General features: G+C 38.1%; 1 long non-coding RNA gene across 6 annotated transcripts in view; it reads left to right on the top strand.

The window, feature by feature from the left end:
• Positions 1-14,888, top strand: part of LOC129421252 (uncharacterized) — a 131,609-nt gene that overhangs the window by 107,000 nt on the left and 9,721 nt on the right. Inside the window, exon 6 of one of the 6 annotated variants that reach the window (XR_008637031.2) lies at positions 355-487. The exons of the other annotated variants lie outside the window; for them this stretch is intronic. This is a non-coding gene — a long non-coding RNA (uncharacterized lncRNA). Of the gene's footprint in view, positions 1-354; positions 488-14,888 lie in introns of those variants that run through there. 6 annotated transcript variants of the gene reach the window in all.

The following is a 14,888-nucleotide window of genomic DNA, read 5'->3' on the forward strand; positions in this document are numbered from 1 at the left end:
ATTTTGAGCTAAAATTTCATATACACACTCAGGGGACACCAACTCTTAAAGTCTTGATGTGAATTGAAGTGAAATGTCCCGTTTAAAGGGGGTTTTCTCAATATTTGTATTTTTTGCATTCTCAGATTTCAGATTTTCAACTAGTTGTATCTCGGCCAAATAATATCCTATCCTAACAAACCACTCATCACTGGAAAGTTTATTTATTTAGCTCTCAATAAAAAAAGAGATGAATTCATAGAAACTGTTTGAACATCTAGATGTTTGGAAATAAAGGTATCAATATCTGTTTTAATGCGATTATTAAATGTGTTATTGAAAAAGCCTTATCATTTATTTTCTTTTATATTTCAGTTGCTGAGTTGGCAAAGAGTCTGTTTATGAGCTTCACTATCTGCACCGCACTCTGTCCCTTGCTTCTTACAAAATTATTACTTTTTCTTTATCATCATGAATTCTCATTCATTTAGGCCTTTCCCATCATGCATTGCAGTTTTATTGCACTGCTAAAAACAACCCGTCCTTCTTTGTTGTGATTAGCTGCTTTTCTCTAAGGAAAACACATTACCACTCGCTACAAACGCTGATCGATTTCTCTAAGACTGCCTATCTGATTGCTTTTATACCTTATTGATTTTCCAGGATTAACGTTTATGGCTGTCAATTATTCTCATGTATGACTGTTCACATCTGTTTATTGCACGCTGCATAATTGTGGAAAACGATGCTTGTGTTCAAGTTGATAATCCAATTTCAATATGAGAGACGGTTTTAAAGAGATCGGCGCGCTCGTATCAACTAGCGCCAACGTGGCTAATTGACTAAAGCTGCCATCACAAATGTCTGAAGTCTTGACAGAAGCTTTCTCTGTGAAATGCCACTCGCAAAGCTTCATTAAAAGAGCCTTTAACAATTATAAGAGATGTTTCTTTACTACATCTGCCAGTATGTCAATCAGAGTGATATCCCGTTCATGTAGCTCAGCTGGCAGAGCGTTGCATTAGCAGGTTAAAAGCTTGTGGGTTTGAAGCTAACCAGAATTGAGTAAAACCAACTATTTGGAAATGGAGACTTCAGTGTGCAGATCAGTAAATAAACAACACAACTTGTTGTGGATGTTTGTGACTGAGACTGAGACCATGGTTTTCCTATAGTAAAAGTCTAGTAACCAAGCTATGGTTTTACTGCTTACTATGGAAACTGTAGCGAAACCATGGTTATTTTTTGTGAAGGAGTATATTGAGAAATTATAAATGGATTGAAATGGTATTCCCATCACCCAAAGGTGATGCCTTGGACGGCATGTTGGACACCTGACGCGCCGCGGGGTATTAAAAGAACGAGGTAATGCTAGAATTTTTGTCAGGGGCACACAAAGTGTTTGTTGCCATTGGTGGACTAGATGGGCGCAGATCATTCAGGGAACGTAAGAAATAAATCCTTGTATTTTAAGACGAAAATAAAGAGTGTTGCGTTTTTAAAGTGACACTCCAATTTTTTGAAAAATGCTCATTTTCCAGCTCCCATAGAGTTAAACATTTGATTCTTACCGTGTTGGAATCCATTCAGCTGATCTCCGGGTCTGGCGCTACCACTTTTAGCATAGCTTAGCATAATTCATTGAATCTGATTAGGCCATTAGCATTGCGCTACAAATAACCAAAGAGTTTTGATATTTTTCCTATTTAAAACGTAACTCTTCTGTTGTTACATCGTGTACTAAGACCGACAGAAAATTAAAAGTTGCTATTTTCTAGGCCGATATGGCTAGGACTATACTCTCAAACTGGCGTAATAATCAAGGACTTTGCTTCCGTAACATGGCTGCAGGAGGCGCAATGATATTACGCAGCAGCTGAAAATGTTAGGAATTTACAGGAGGATGAACCCGCAGACGTAGATACAACTATTGAAACTTTTATTATACAAAAACAGGAAAACGAAAACCCACGATGGGGCAAACAAGACAAACAAGATATACACTAACCACAGGTAAAACACTTGTACAAAACTAGACTAGCTTCACAAAAACAAAGAAGGCTAGGCTAGGCTAGGCTAGGCTAGATCTTGACATATTCACAACTCAGTACTCACAAGGAAACAGCACAAAACGGACCTGTGCAAGACAACAGACACAAGGACTTTAAATAGGGAGAACTTAATGACACACCCCTGAAAAGAATCACGAGTAAAGGATCGGGGAAAAAGTGACGAGACCCGGGAAATGCGTGGTCAGAATAAACCAATACTTAAACCACGCATCTCTACATAAAACATTGTACTGTCAGAACCCTGCCATGCTGACTAGATCTAAATACAAACAAGTATCTGGCAGGATCCTGACAGAAAATAGTCCCCTTAGTAACTTTCAATAACATGGGACTATTTTTGGCTGCTGCGTAATATCATTGCGCCTCCTTTACTAGAAAATCACAACTTTGAATTTTCTGTCCATCTTAGTACACGATGTAACTACAGAAGAGTCAAGTTTTAAATAGGAAAAATATCGAAACTCTTTGGTTTACTTTTAGCGCAATGCTAATGGTCTAATAAGATTCAATAGATTGTGCTAAGTTATGCTAACAAGTGGTACAGCCAGACCCGGAGATCAGCTGAATGGATTCCAAAACCATAAAAATCAAAAATTTAACTCTAGGGGAGCTGGAAAATTAGAACATTTTCAAAAAACTGGAGTGTCCTTTTAAGCATCACAGGCATGCTTCTAGCCATGGTTTTACTATAGTAAACATGTAGTAAACATTTGTTTTGGCGTTATGATTGCTGTTTGTAATGCTATGGTTTACTGCAAACTATGGAAACTGTAGCGAAACCATGGTTAATTTGTGGTAAACATTGTTTAACTATACTACTACTACAGTTTTGTTATTTGTAGTAAAATCATGGTTAATCTTTGTAAGGCAGTATATTGAGAATTTAAAATTGGATTGAAATGGTTTTCCCATCACCAAACATCTGTGCATATAAACATAGTCTGTAAGAAACCCGGTTGTAAATACAGTATGAAAAACCTTAAAAGGACACCACCGCAGGGAGATACACGAGTTGAACGAGTAGTCCAGTGTAGAGGTAATTAAGCACTTTTTATTTGTTTTGCTATCACAAGAACACGAGATGCGATCCGGCTCTTAATGAATAGGTACTGCTGTTTCCTCTCTTTTCAAACACACACACACACACATATGTGCAATGAGGGCCCCTGCGCACACTTGGCATTCTCGGGTCTCATTGTTGCCAGTGCCGTGGAGGTGGTGTGGTTAGTGGGTGTGGATGCTAAATTAGCCTCTACCCCAGGCTGTAGGCCCTCCCGAGGGGGGTCGGCACTGCCCTGTGAGTAAGCTTGTACCATGCCTGCCCTTGACATGCCTTCTCCACGGACGATGGGACGGAGGGTTCCGGTGCCAGCTCGCTGAATGGCACAAGCCCCGTGCCAGATGGTACCAGCTGCAGCGAAACGCTCTCCGCAGTGGACACCTGTCCATGCCGTGCACCTCCAGGAGCCATCAGCGCTCGCCCTAAAGAGCCGTCAGCGGGAAATGAGGCGCTAACCCGGGAGTGAAAAGCCTGCGGGCCTTCGCTGGGTGCAAGCGGGGTCCTAGCTGAGCCGCTCTAATGAGGACGGGACTCCGAGCCAAGACACGTTTAGCAGTCATGCTGTTTACTTTATCATCATTACTCAGCGTGACCCTGGCCTGCGACGACGGCACGGTCGGGACGTGGCGATGGCTTGGACGGCACGTCGGACAGACAGCAGGCACACCTGACTCGGGGTGGAAAGAGAAAGAGGTCATGCTGGGATTTTTCGCAGGGACACACTGAGCGTTTGTTGCCATTAGTGGACGAGATGGGCGCAGATCATGCAGAGAGTGTAAGAAATGAATCCCTATATTTTGAAGAGAAAATAAAAAGTTTTGCGTTTTAAAGCATCACATGCATGCTTCTAAAATGAGGCCTGTGGAAAAGAAATCCCAAAATGCACCGCAAACAAGCTAAATTATCCATCATATGTGGCCCAGTCTGTGAAAGATATTGTGGCATTAATACGCTAATGGCAAACTTAATTGTGAGTTAAATTTCTTGTGCACTTTGTTTGACGCTACTTGCATGACAGACTGAGTTTGTACTTACAGAATGAGTGTTTAAAATTGGCATTAAGCTCATTGTGTTTCGGAGCAGAGCCCTTGTGTATATACAGAGCCATTCTGTCATAAGAAATAATGTTTACGAAATCGTAATAGCTATACAATTACCTTCTTTACCTCCACCAAAACACCAAAAAATTGTCTCCACGGGCATCGTGTAAGTGTGCGGGTTTCCACTCTTTGTAGCCTACAGCTCGTTCAGGGATATTAAAGAGTCATTAGATGGATGTCGGCCTCTGGGAATACTTCAATATGAAGCTCTGTGGTGTCACAGCCCATGTTATTTGTGTGTAAGTGACACTTACCTCCAAGACATGACATGAATTAAACACAGCTCCGTACCTGACAGTGTCTCTCTTGCAGGTTTCTTGTCTAGAATAACCTTTTACATATTCCAACCTGGCTTGTCTTGTTATTTTTAGTGAGGAAATTGCCCTCAACTAAAGTGCATAGCGAAAGAATTGGAATTGCAAAGGCATGAATCGAATTGTTTTGTTGCGGTTGTTGTGTGGATGAATATAAATTGAGAGGACAATGTCTCATGATAACATGGACTGGACCCCCGTTTTTCTAGGGTTCGGGTCAGTGCCGGCATGTTACTGTGCATATGTGATGTCGATTAGTTATGTGACTCGGTGTGTTCGGGGAAGTAAAAAGAGAGGCAGCGACAATGATTTGTTTTCACAGCGGGATGGATTCTCATAGGGTGATGAAAGAGGAAACATAGAGAGAGGTGTCCAGTCGGGTGGCTGTTTCTTTGTAACGTCTGCTCTTCAGATGTTGCCGACCGATTCGCTCCACAACCTGTGTTAAAATGGCACTCCCGTCAATCCGTCTGTTTGTTTTTCGTGTCGAAAATGAGCCCCACATGGCGAACCCCCTTTAATTGATTTGCATGTAATTGTTTTTGAAGTTTTGCAATCGAGGCGACTCGTGGCGGCAGAATTTTGAATACGTTTCTTTCCGGGCAGCTTTTCGTGTTCGCAGTCAATTTTTCCCATTATTCTGGAGTGAGGATTTTGATAAAACATGAAGGTAGTTTCTGTAATACTTTTTTTCGGGTCGTTTTATCGATCAGGCGATCCCCGGGGAGACCCTTACTGCAGGAGGCAATTATGAAATCAGAACAACGACTCGGATAAAACAAGATATTACGCTCGCACAGTTGGCTGCTTGTTTCATTCTGTTACAAGACTGAAGAGTCTTTCTCTCTCTCTCTTTCCCAATATTGGATACAGTTGGAAGGGTAGGAAGTTCGAGGGTGGGGAAAGAGAGGAAAAATGCATCAGTGTTTTGTGGAAAATGCCAGAAACCCACAATGGGTGACAATTTTAAAACTATATTGCAAATATTATAATTTTTCAAACATCGTGGACTTTAAGAGTTAAAATGGGCATTGTGAGATCTGTTGTGTCTTGTGACAGTCTCCTGGTTCAATTTTGTCGTATTGCAGAGAAATGTGTGTGCCAAAATTGCAGTAACATGTTTGACTGGCTGGTGTAAAAAACTTTAAGGGCATTTTTCTCGGTTTTAGTGTTTGCGAAGACATTGTAAAGCCCGATTTATAGTCGTGTGTAAGGCTATCCGTAGCCTGTGTGTAGCTCTGCGTAGCCTGACGTGCACCTCGCAAAAATTTTAACAGCATGTCAGTTCTACGCGGACCGCAAGCGCTGTGATTGGTCCACCAGAACCCCTCCCGTCAGGTGAAAAAAACTGTGTTACAGGTATTTCCGTTTGCGAAGGTGAAAACAAAGATGAGCCAAGTTGAGGAATGATTTAACTCAAACTGCAACAAAAGTCGCTGTTTATTTACATCCATCATTGCTGGTCTTCTCAAATCATACACAACAAGTTGCTGTTTCGGTCTGCGCGTGTGTTTGCACGTATAATGAAAAACCGACGCGGAACCTACGCCATCGCGGCTATGCCGTAGGACCTACGCACAACTATAATGATCCCTTAAGGCAGAATACTTAAAGTGAGATTCTAACGCAAACACCAAATCTAACCCTAAACCGAAGCATCAATAGTTTGAAAATGGGACAAAACAGTCGAGTAACAAATACGTGACAGTGAAACATAAACAGAAATGCGTGACATGTTCACGCAAAAAGGCGGAAAACCGTGTCAATGTCACGCTTAAGACTCACAAATTTACGTGACTATAAGTACATATTTTTCGTGATACAGGGTTGTAAAATTTCACTATAGTTAAGGTAATGATATGTAATGCTTGTTTACAGCTACTGTGTGCAAGCATCTTTGATTCACCTGTTTGTTTTTCATATAATTTCTTAGCCAGACAAGATTGCTGCCATAGGTCATTGCATTTAACAAATATGTTTAATGCAATAATATTTTACTAAAAGTCATATTAAACTGGCTTTTTAAGTCACGGCTGCCAGGTGATGGCATTTAGTCTTCTACTTCATCGCCAATTCATTTTCTTTGTGTGCCCGGTTCAAGGCCGAGGGAGGAACTACTTCACACGTCTGATGTGAATTTCATCTGCACCGTATTTATGTATTGCATTATTATCAAGCCCTCTCTGACATGTCTGAAATGGAGCAGATGGTGGGGATGCAGGTGGTAGCCGGTGTTTAAAAGGTGTGTGCATATGCACCGCGCCCGTCCCTTTTGTTCCACTCAGATGTGTGTGGCCCTCGGTCTAATGGTGCTAAAATCGCCTTTTGAATAGCGACACCCTGCCAAATCAGATCTGTGAGTGTTGAGGTAATAGCACGGGGATCGATCGGCGGACGGCCGACCGCGCCGGTGTTGTTTAACCCCTCCGGCGGCGCTGTTTGCAGAATCGTTAATAGATTTTCCTCATTTGCGGAAAATGGCGCGAACGCTCGGCCGGGACCTTTCCATTACCGCCCCTGCCGGCCCGAGCGAAAGCCACATACGTAGGACTGATATAACGTTGAAGGAAGGACTGTAGGTTCCACCTCTTGACAGCATCACAGCTGTAGACTAGCAGTAGTAATCCTCCAGTGGCAGTTTTAATTATCGGCACGACTCTACTATCAGTAAGTGTGTAATTATGTGTCAGCTCGCTGGCTGCTGGGTATGAAGGGTGAAAGTGAGAGATATGATGATTGTAGAAACTGGCGAGTCGTATTTAAACAATCCGGAGTGTGTAAGGGGCTCTGTCATTAAACAGAGAGATTATGACCCTTCCTGTCACTCATTCTTTCCTTTATGCAGATTTTTTTGCTCTGTTCGTTTCTTCGGTCGGGTTGCTTGTTTGCAGGACGTCTGGCGCAGGAGGAGATCGGAGGCAGTAAGTGGCTGAATGCATGGTGAGAATGTAACACTGGTGTATGGTGTCATTTCTCAGTCTCAGTTTTACAGCTCTTAGACTTTTATCTACAGTATGTAAGTATCATACAAATATCTACAGTATCTGAGTTTTTTAATCATTTTTTGATACAATGATACTTGGACTTTTGGATGACATAACAAGAAGATCAGATGGAAATATTTAAGCATAAGTTTGTAAAGTTTAACTTTGCATACAAAATATTATTTATATGCAATATACATTTATATAAATAAAGGACATTTTAAGTGATTTGTTTCTATAAGAACTAGATAAAGTGCAGTTTATAATGTCAACTTACAGGATGTGTCAACTTCATGTCAATTTTTTTTCTCTCTTATAGTTAAATTGAATCTTCAAAGCTCTTTGAAATACTTTTTTCTTCTAATATCTAAAGTCTAATATTTTAAAACATAAATTAAGGTAAGTAATATCATAATGCTATGTTATATTTACAGATTTTTTTATATTTACAAATTTTTATTTATTTATTTGGTAATTATTTGCAGTTAGGTCTACAAGATAAATCGAATTATCGCAAATGTGCATACAGCAATGATTTTAATGCTTTAAAAAGTTATATATAGTCGAAGTTTTATGTCAATGCAGAAAGCAGAGAGACTAGTAAAGTAATAGAAACAAGTTTTCTTTTCCCTGTAATAATTTCAAACATGTGCTGACTATATTATTTTAAGTATTTCAATATATTACTTTATAATGAACTTAATGCATTTTCTTATTGTACAGTATATTGTATGTGTCATTATTTAGCAAGTTAGTCGCATTTATCTTCAACATCGTCAGCCCTAGTTGCTGTGTAATAATTTTATACCAGAGCTCTTCAACCTTTTTCAGGACAAGGATCCCTTATAAATAGAGAGGGGGACCAGGAAACCCCAAATTAAGACTGGATGCACATACTTTTTTATGATGATTATGTTATAAAGATATTAAAATATAATTTTTGGCCTACTACACTGTAAAAAAATTCCGTAGAAATTACAATGTTATTGCAGCTGGGTTGCCGGTAATTTACCGTAGATTTAAATGTATGTTATTTACTGGCAAGAGTTTGTTCAAAGTTAAATACATGTTAAATATTAACAAGTCTTTATCTTTACAGAATAAAATTATACAATAACAGCCTCATGCAAAGCATTCTGGGAACCAGAAATCATCATCAACCTTTTTTTGTTTTTTTTTGCATTAGATTTTGTTTCCCAGAATGCTTTGCTTGATGCTGTTTTTTTATTTTTACTCTGTAAAGACAAAGACTTGTAAATGTTTAATGTTCATTTAACTTTGAACAAAATGTTGCCAGTAAATAACACAAATTTAAAATCTATGGTAAGTTATCGGCAGCCCAGCTGCAATGACACTGTGGCTTCTACGGATTTTTTTTTACAGTTTACATAGTTTATCGTCGGAACGTTATTCTCTTCATTTTAATCAAAATTTATTTTTAATATTAGCCTATTAATGTATTTTTGTGTGGTGTATGATTATATATTTCCAAAAATTACTTTGAATTTAAACAAATTTTGGCGGACCCCCAGTAATACCACCACGGCCCCCACCCGGACCCCCTGTTAAAGGGGGTTATGCTGTATGCAGGTATTTTAGGGTAAAACATGGGATATGCCCAGATTAGGCCTATTTATTTACTCTGAATGCTTTTGGTCACATGACTCGTTCTCCTGCGGCGAGATTCTCTGCTTCTCCATTAGAGAGCAAACAGTACCTTTGATATGTTGAACTATGATAACATCTCCTCCTTACCTTTTATGTAAACTCAACAGCAGAATTAAGGCTCACAAACATGAAACAACAGCACGCTAAAGGTCAGATATGATGGCTTTGGGGATTCAGCCTTGGACTGTGAAAAAAATGGTCAACATATTTATCCCATCTGTTACTGTGGCAGTATATTTGAAAGGTCTTAATATCTAGTATAGTACAGATATGTATATATTTCGTTTCAATATGTACCTCTGAGGTAGTAAACTCTTTAAGGACTTTTTAAAAGGGTATCACCCCAGTGTCAGCTGGGGTACATAATATATTTTTTCTAACAGTGTAGGCGTGGATAAAAGAGTGGGGTGAGACTCTTGGATTGGGACATTTGGAGTGGTAAACTTTTTTTTAGATGTTGCATTTCGGGAATCTATACCAAACTAGTTGCCCTCTATTTCTAAGGTCCCCACAATATTGCGTGTGAAAGTTACAACAGTAATTTTAAATTTATATTTTTACATATTTTTAAAATATCTGAAATCCCAAAACATAAAAACAATCAATCTTAACCTTACATGAGCCTCAGAGGATTAATTTGCCTTAACAGTACACAGAGGGGATGATTTATTTTGATTTACATAACAAAACAAGCGAACCAGGTAGCGGCCCACATGGCAAATAACATCCATATGTCTTTTATCATGGCAAATGTGCCTCGGCCGTTTAACTAGGTGGGCTTCACGGGATGAAAAGAGTCGTAACCGTGGCCTCTGAGGGCTCTGTCTGTAGCCTGATGCAAAAACATGACAGAACCGCAGGCTTAATTTAAAGACCACTTTTCACCCTTGTGCTTTCTATGATAAAGACATCTGACAATAGTCTTTTCCTAATTTATGGCCAGAGCGAGGGCATTAATTGATTTTTACATTTTGTACCAAGCCGTTCCCCTATTAGAGGAAAGCGTGAGGCAATTTATCCGCCTTGATATGCCATATTCACGGCCCTGATTGTAATTTTTTGACAAAGTGGCACATTTTTCTCGCATGAACCGTGCGGCGTGTATGGATATACATTTAATCATTTTCTAATAAGCTCTTCGAGAAGGATTCATAAAAATCGTACAAAATGAATTGCTGTAATGCTATTAAAATAAAGTGTCTGTACTGTGCTAAAAATAAATAAATGATAATATAAAATAAAAATGTCACAGAATAATCAAATATCCGGTTATGACAGATTCACCATTGTGTTATAGTGAATGAAGCAATTCTACAGTTATTAATAATGAATGGCTGCTTGACACGGAGAAGCTTCTTTCTTTTTCCAGGCTTCAAAAAAGAAGATCTGTATGCTTTGTGTGTTTTTCACATGATTAGGCAATGAGTAGTTCATTTTGAGTAAATGAGTTTTACAACTTTGTATTGTTGGGCATAGTGGGCCTTACTCCAGCTCTTATGTTATTGGTGGGCTACAGAAAACATTTTAACTTTATAAGATCTCAACAAATGCATGTATTGTAGTAAAGGAGTTTGATGGCAATATTTTTTTAAGAGGAGGGTCATTTGTAATTAGGCTTGGAAGGGTTACTTTTTAAATGTATTCTGTTACAGTTACAAATTAATTCATAAAAAATCTTAAAAAAGCACTCAGTAACTTAATCCAAGCACCAAAATATAAAAGTAATGTAATCTGATTACTTTTGGATTCCTTCAAGGTCACACACGCTGAAGTAGTAACTTAGACATAAATTTAATGACAGTTAAATGACATATTGGTACATTGTAAAAAGGAAAACAAGTGATTTACAGAAATTAATTGAATTAGCAACCCAACAACAATAAAAAGTCGAAAACCTTCTAAAAGGTTTTGTCCTCATTTTTTTTTTATTCGTAGGTGATAACAATTAAGATTTCACTAATATTTTAACCATTGAACTTGGACATGTCCCCGGTTTTTATTGAAAAATCTGTACATATTGTAGTGCTTGAAAATCAGCGTAAACCTTTTTAATCCTGAAAGTATTCCCATTTTTTACAGAATGTAACTGTAATCTGATTGCTATGTTTTTTTTATGTAACTGTAACAGATTACAGTTACTATAGGTTTCTTTTGTATCCTGATTACGTAGTCCTGTTACATATAATTCGTTACTCCCCGACCCTGTTTGCAGTTCGCAACAGTGTTTACTGTATCTCACTATCAATAAAAAGAATGACTACACTGTAAAAAAAATCAGTAGAAATTACAATGTTATTGCAGCTGGGTTGCCGGTAATTTTCCGTAGATTTGCATTTATGTTATTTACTGGCAGGAGTTTGTTCAAGGTTAAATACATTTTGAATATTGACAGGTCTTTATCTTTACAGAATAAAACTATACAATAACAACCTCATGCAAAGCATTCTGGGAACCAGAAATCATCATCAAACTTTTTCTGTTTTTTGCTTCAGATTTTGTTTCCCAGAATGCTTTGCTTGATGCTGTTTTTTGGTTTTGCTCTGTAAAGACAAAGACTTGTAAATGTTTCATGTTTATTTAACTTTGAACAAAATGTTGCCAGTAAAAAACATACATTTAAATCTATGGTAAGTTACCGGCAACCCAGCTGCAATTTCTGCGGATTTTTTTTACAGTGTATTAATACTTCAATCAAATTCACTTGAAATCTCACAATTTGGACATCTTTCTCATGCTTCCTTTTTAATTAGATGTACAACCATGAAGTCACTATAACTTCATTCACAGAGCAATTTCGTCCCAGAAAATTTCCGTAAAATTAGCAGAGAGGCTGCTGTGTGAACGCAAACGCGGCCCGTAATAAGTACCATAAGGGGTGTGCATTAGTAAGGATGCACATGTCATTGCAACCATAAGTCATGGTTCAGCTCTTTGAGATACTGGGATTTAAACATACAAATATTCACAATGAGAAATGTATATAAACTTAACTGAAGCAGAGATCAGGGAGCTCGTCACTACTAATGCTGAAGCTGAGATCATTCACCAACATGACAGAATGGCGCATCAAACACTCCTTATGATCTTGTCATAAACTAAAATACATGCATGTTTGCATCACGGATAATTAGCAAAGTTCAGACACTATGAAAAAAATGCATGTCTCTTTACGAGATCTTTACGGTATGTGTGTGAATGCAGGAACAGATTCCGGAAGATCATTGGCAGTGTAAATTAACCAAAAATCAAACAATCTCGGACAAATCCCGAACGCATTTTCGATGTATTTTCCGTAATATCTGTGTGTAAAGGGCTTAACATGAGTTTCTCTCAAATACACTGAAAGGAGCTGGATCATGTTCAAATGTGACATTGATATGATGAAGGTATAGTTTGTCACGCATGTTTCCTGATTTTGAAAACAAATATTGAAAAATGACCTTGTAATAGTTTTTTCACTCCAATCTCTGTATGTTCACTATGTAAGCCATCCAGTTGCTGACAACCTTACTTTCTTTTTTGAATATTAACCAAAGCATGTCACTGCGTTTCTCCGGGTTTACTTACAGCCACGGCACGAGCAGATTGAGACGAAGAGCCTCATTTTCATGGGTTTTGACTCTTGCGTGAGCCGTGATTTGATGTAAAATGTCAATATTGTTTCTGTATTAGCTCACTATAGATAAAATGACACGTTTCTCTCCGGCCAGATGACATTGCCTTATTAAAGCTTGACTCTTGTATCAACATTCGGCCAGCAGAAAGAGTTGTTACGTTCCAGGGGGTCGGCACACCATAGCGCTAATTTGTTGACCCTGAAAGTGTCGAGGTTAAAAGTTCAAAGCCCAGCTGCTGGGGTGATAACATAGTATGTGTGAGTGTATGTGCACTAGTGAGTGTACATTCTGTGTGTCTGTGTGTGTGTGTGTGTGTGTGTGTGTGTGTGTGTGTGTGTGTGTGTGTGAGAGAGAGAGTGAGAGAGAGAGAGGGTTCTTTCTTTCTTCAAATGATGTTTTATTGTCATCTTTTAGGACAAAACTTTTGAATGTGGTTTATAATAAATGACAAGCAAAAATCTTATGTTACCTTATTTAGGGATCACTTACTAGTACTTTTATTTTACCTTTCATGTGCCTCTTTAATGTAAGGTGCTTAAAAGGTTCTTTTCAATTCAATTTTTAATTCAATTTAATTTTATTTGTATAGCGCTTTACACAAATGTTAAATGTTTCAAAGCAGCTTTACATTAATAGATGTAGGAAAAAGCATAAAAAAACAAGCGTACCAATAATGTAACATATACAGTAAAAGTATTAAGGTAAACTAATGGTGGTGCCCTCTCCATGGGATGGAAAAAAAAACCCTAGGAGAAAAACCCTCCTGGTTAGTCCAGGGGGAAAACTCCTAGGAGGAGAAAAACCCCTGAGAGATACATATATATATACATAAATACTATCGGGGTATGTAAACGTATAAAGAGATTAAACAGGTTCCGCCGATGGTCGTTGGTCAGGCATCGGGGTGGCATCATTCCTGGGTTGATGTCCTCCGCCAATCACATTCTTCCCATTTTTTACCCTTATTTTTTCCTCTTTAAATAAAAACATGGTCAAAATATGCACCCCTGCTGTCATTAGGGCAGTAACCTTAAAAAAGGTCCAAATATGTACCATTAAGGTACAGATATGTATACATTTGTGTACCTTTGAGATACTAATATGAACTCTTTATGTGTAAAGCTATACTTTTTGAAAATATACAGCCCCAGTGACAACTGGGATACACATTTTGGAAGTAGGGGTGCGCAGGGCAAAAACTTACACGGACTGTTTACATTGTTGCACAGGGTCGAGCGTTTTGGTTTTCCGGTATTTTTTTAATGCTGCCAAAAGATGATCTCCTGCAAAATTTTGAAAATGTATAATGTTTTTCCAGAGAGTTATTGATGAAAGAGTGTTTTGGCGATGTAAGTACATTTTTTTCATCATTTGTTTTTTTTAGTTGGGTGTGTAAGATACCAAATCCAATGCTATGTCATATTAATCAGTGTCTTGTTGACTAAAACATAGCATCGTTTTGAAAGATGTCTGCAGCTCTTAGCAACTTTTTGGTGGGCTTGAAAATATTTTGACCCAGCGGGGTTAATTGTAACCCTGTGTCACAACTAACCCCTCAACACTTACGATATGAAAACCGCTAACGTTAACGTAATTCTTGCCGTTGATTTAAATAGGCTACACACTAATGATTGCTGGCTGCTAACAAAATAAATGTGCCTGTCTTATCAAAAATCATGTGTCAAATGTATTTTTGTTCATATCTTTAATATTGACTGAATAAGGTCACGTCAAAGATTGAAATCATAATGAAATTAATGGCTAAAATCAGAATTTGATGCTCCTTAATATATATTTTTGTCAAAATTGTGTATATTTTTCTCACATATTTAGACATTACCATTTATAATTGAACTATTGTTAGAAAAGGGCTGGATGAATGAATGCAGTGTGGACAGATACATAAATATTATCCACTTCAAGTAAATAGACAAAATTGTAATCAAATATTTGCCTGCAAACCTAATTTTTAGCAAGTGTTACAACTGACCCCCTATCTGTTACAATCAACCCCACCTATGGGGTATGTTGTAACTTTTGCACTTCTGTCACGTTTGGTGTAATTGTCCAAGAATTTTAAGTAATAGAAACAAA

Source organism: Misgurnus anguillicaudatus, chromosome 4 (assembly GCF_027580225.2).
Source record: "Misgurnus anguillicaudatus chromosome 4, ASM2758022v2, whole genome shotgun sequence".
Classification (NCBI taxonomy): Eukaryota; Metazoa; Chordata; class Actinopteri; order Cypriniformes; family Cobitidae; genus Misgurnus; species Misgurnus anguillicaudatus.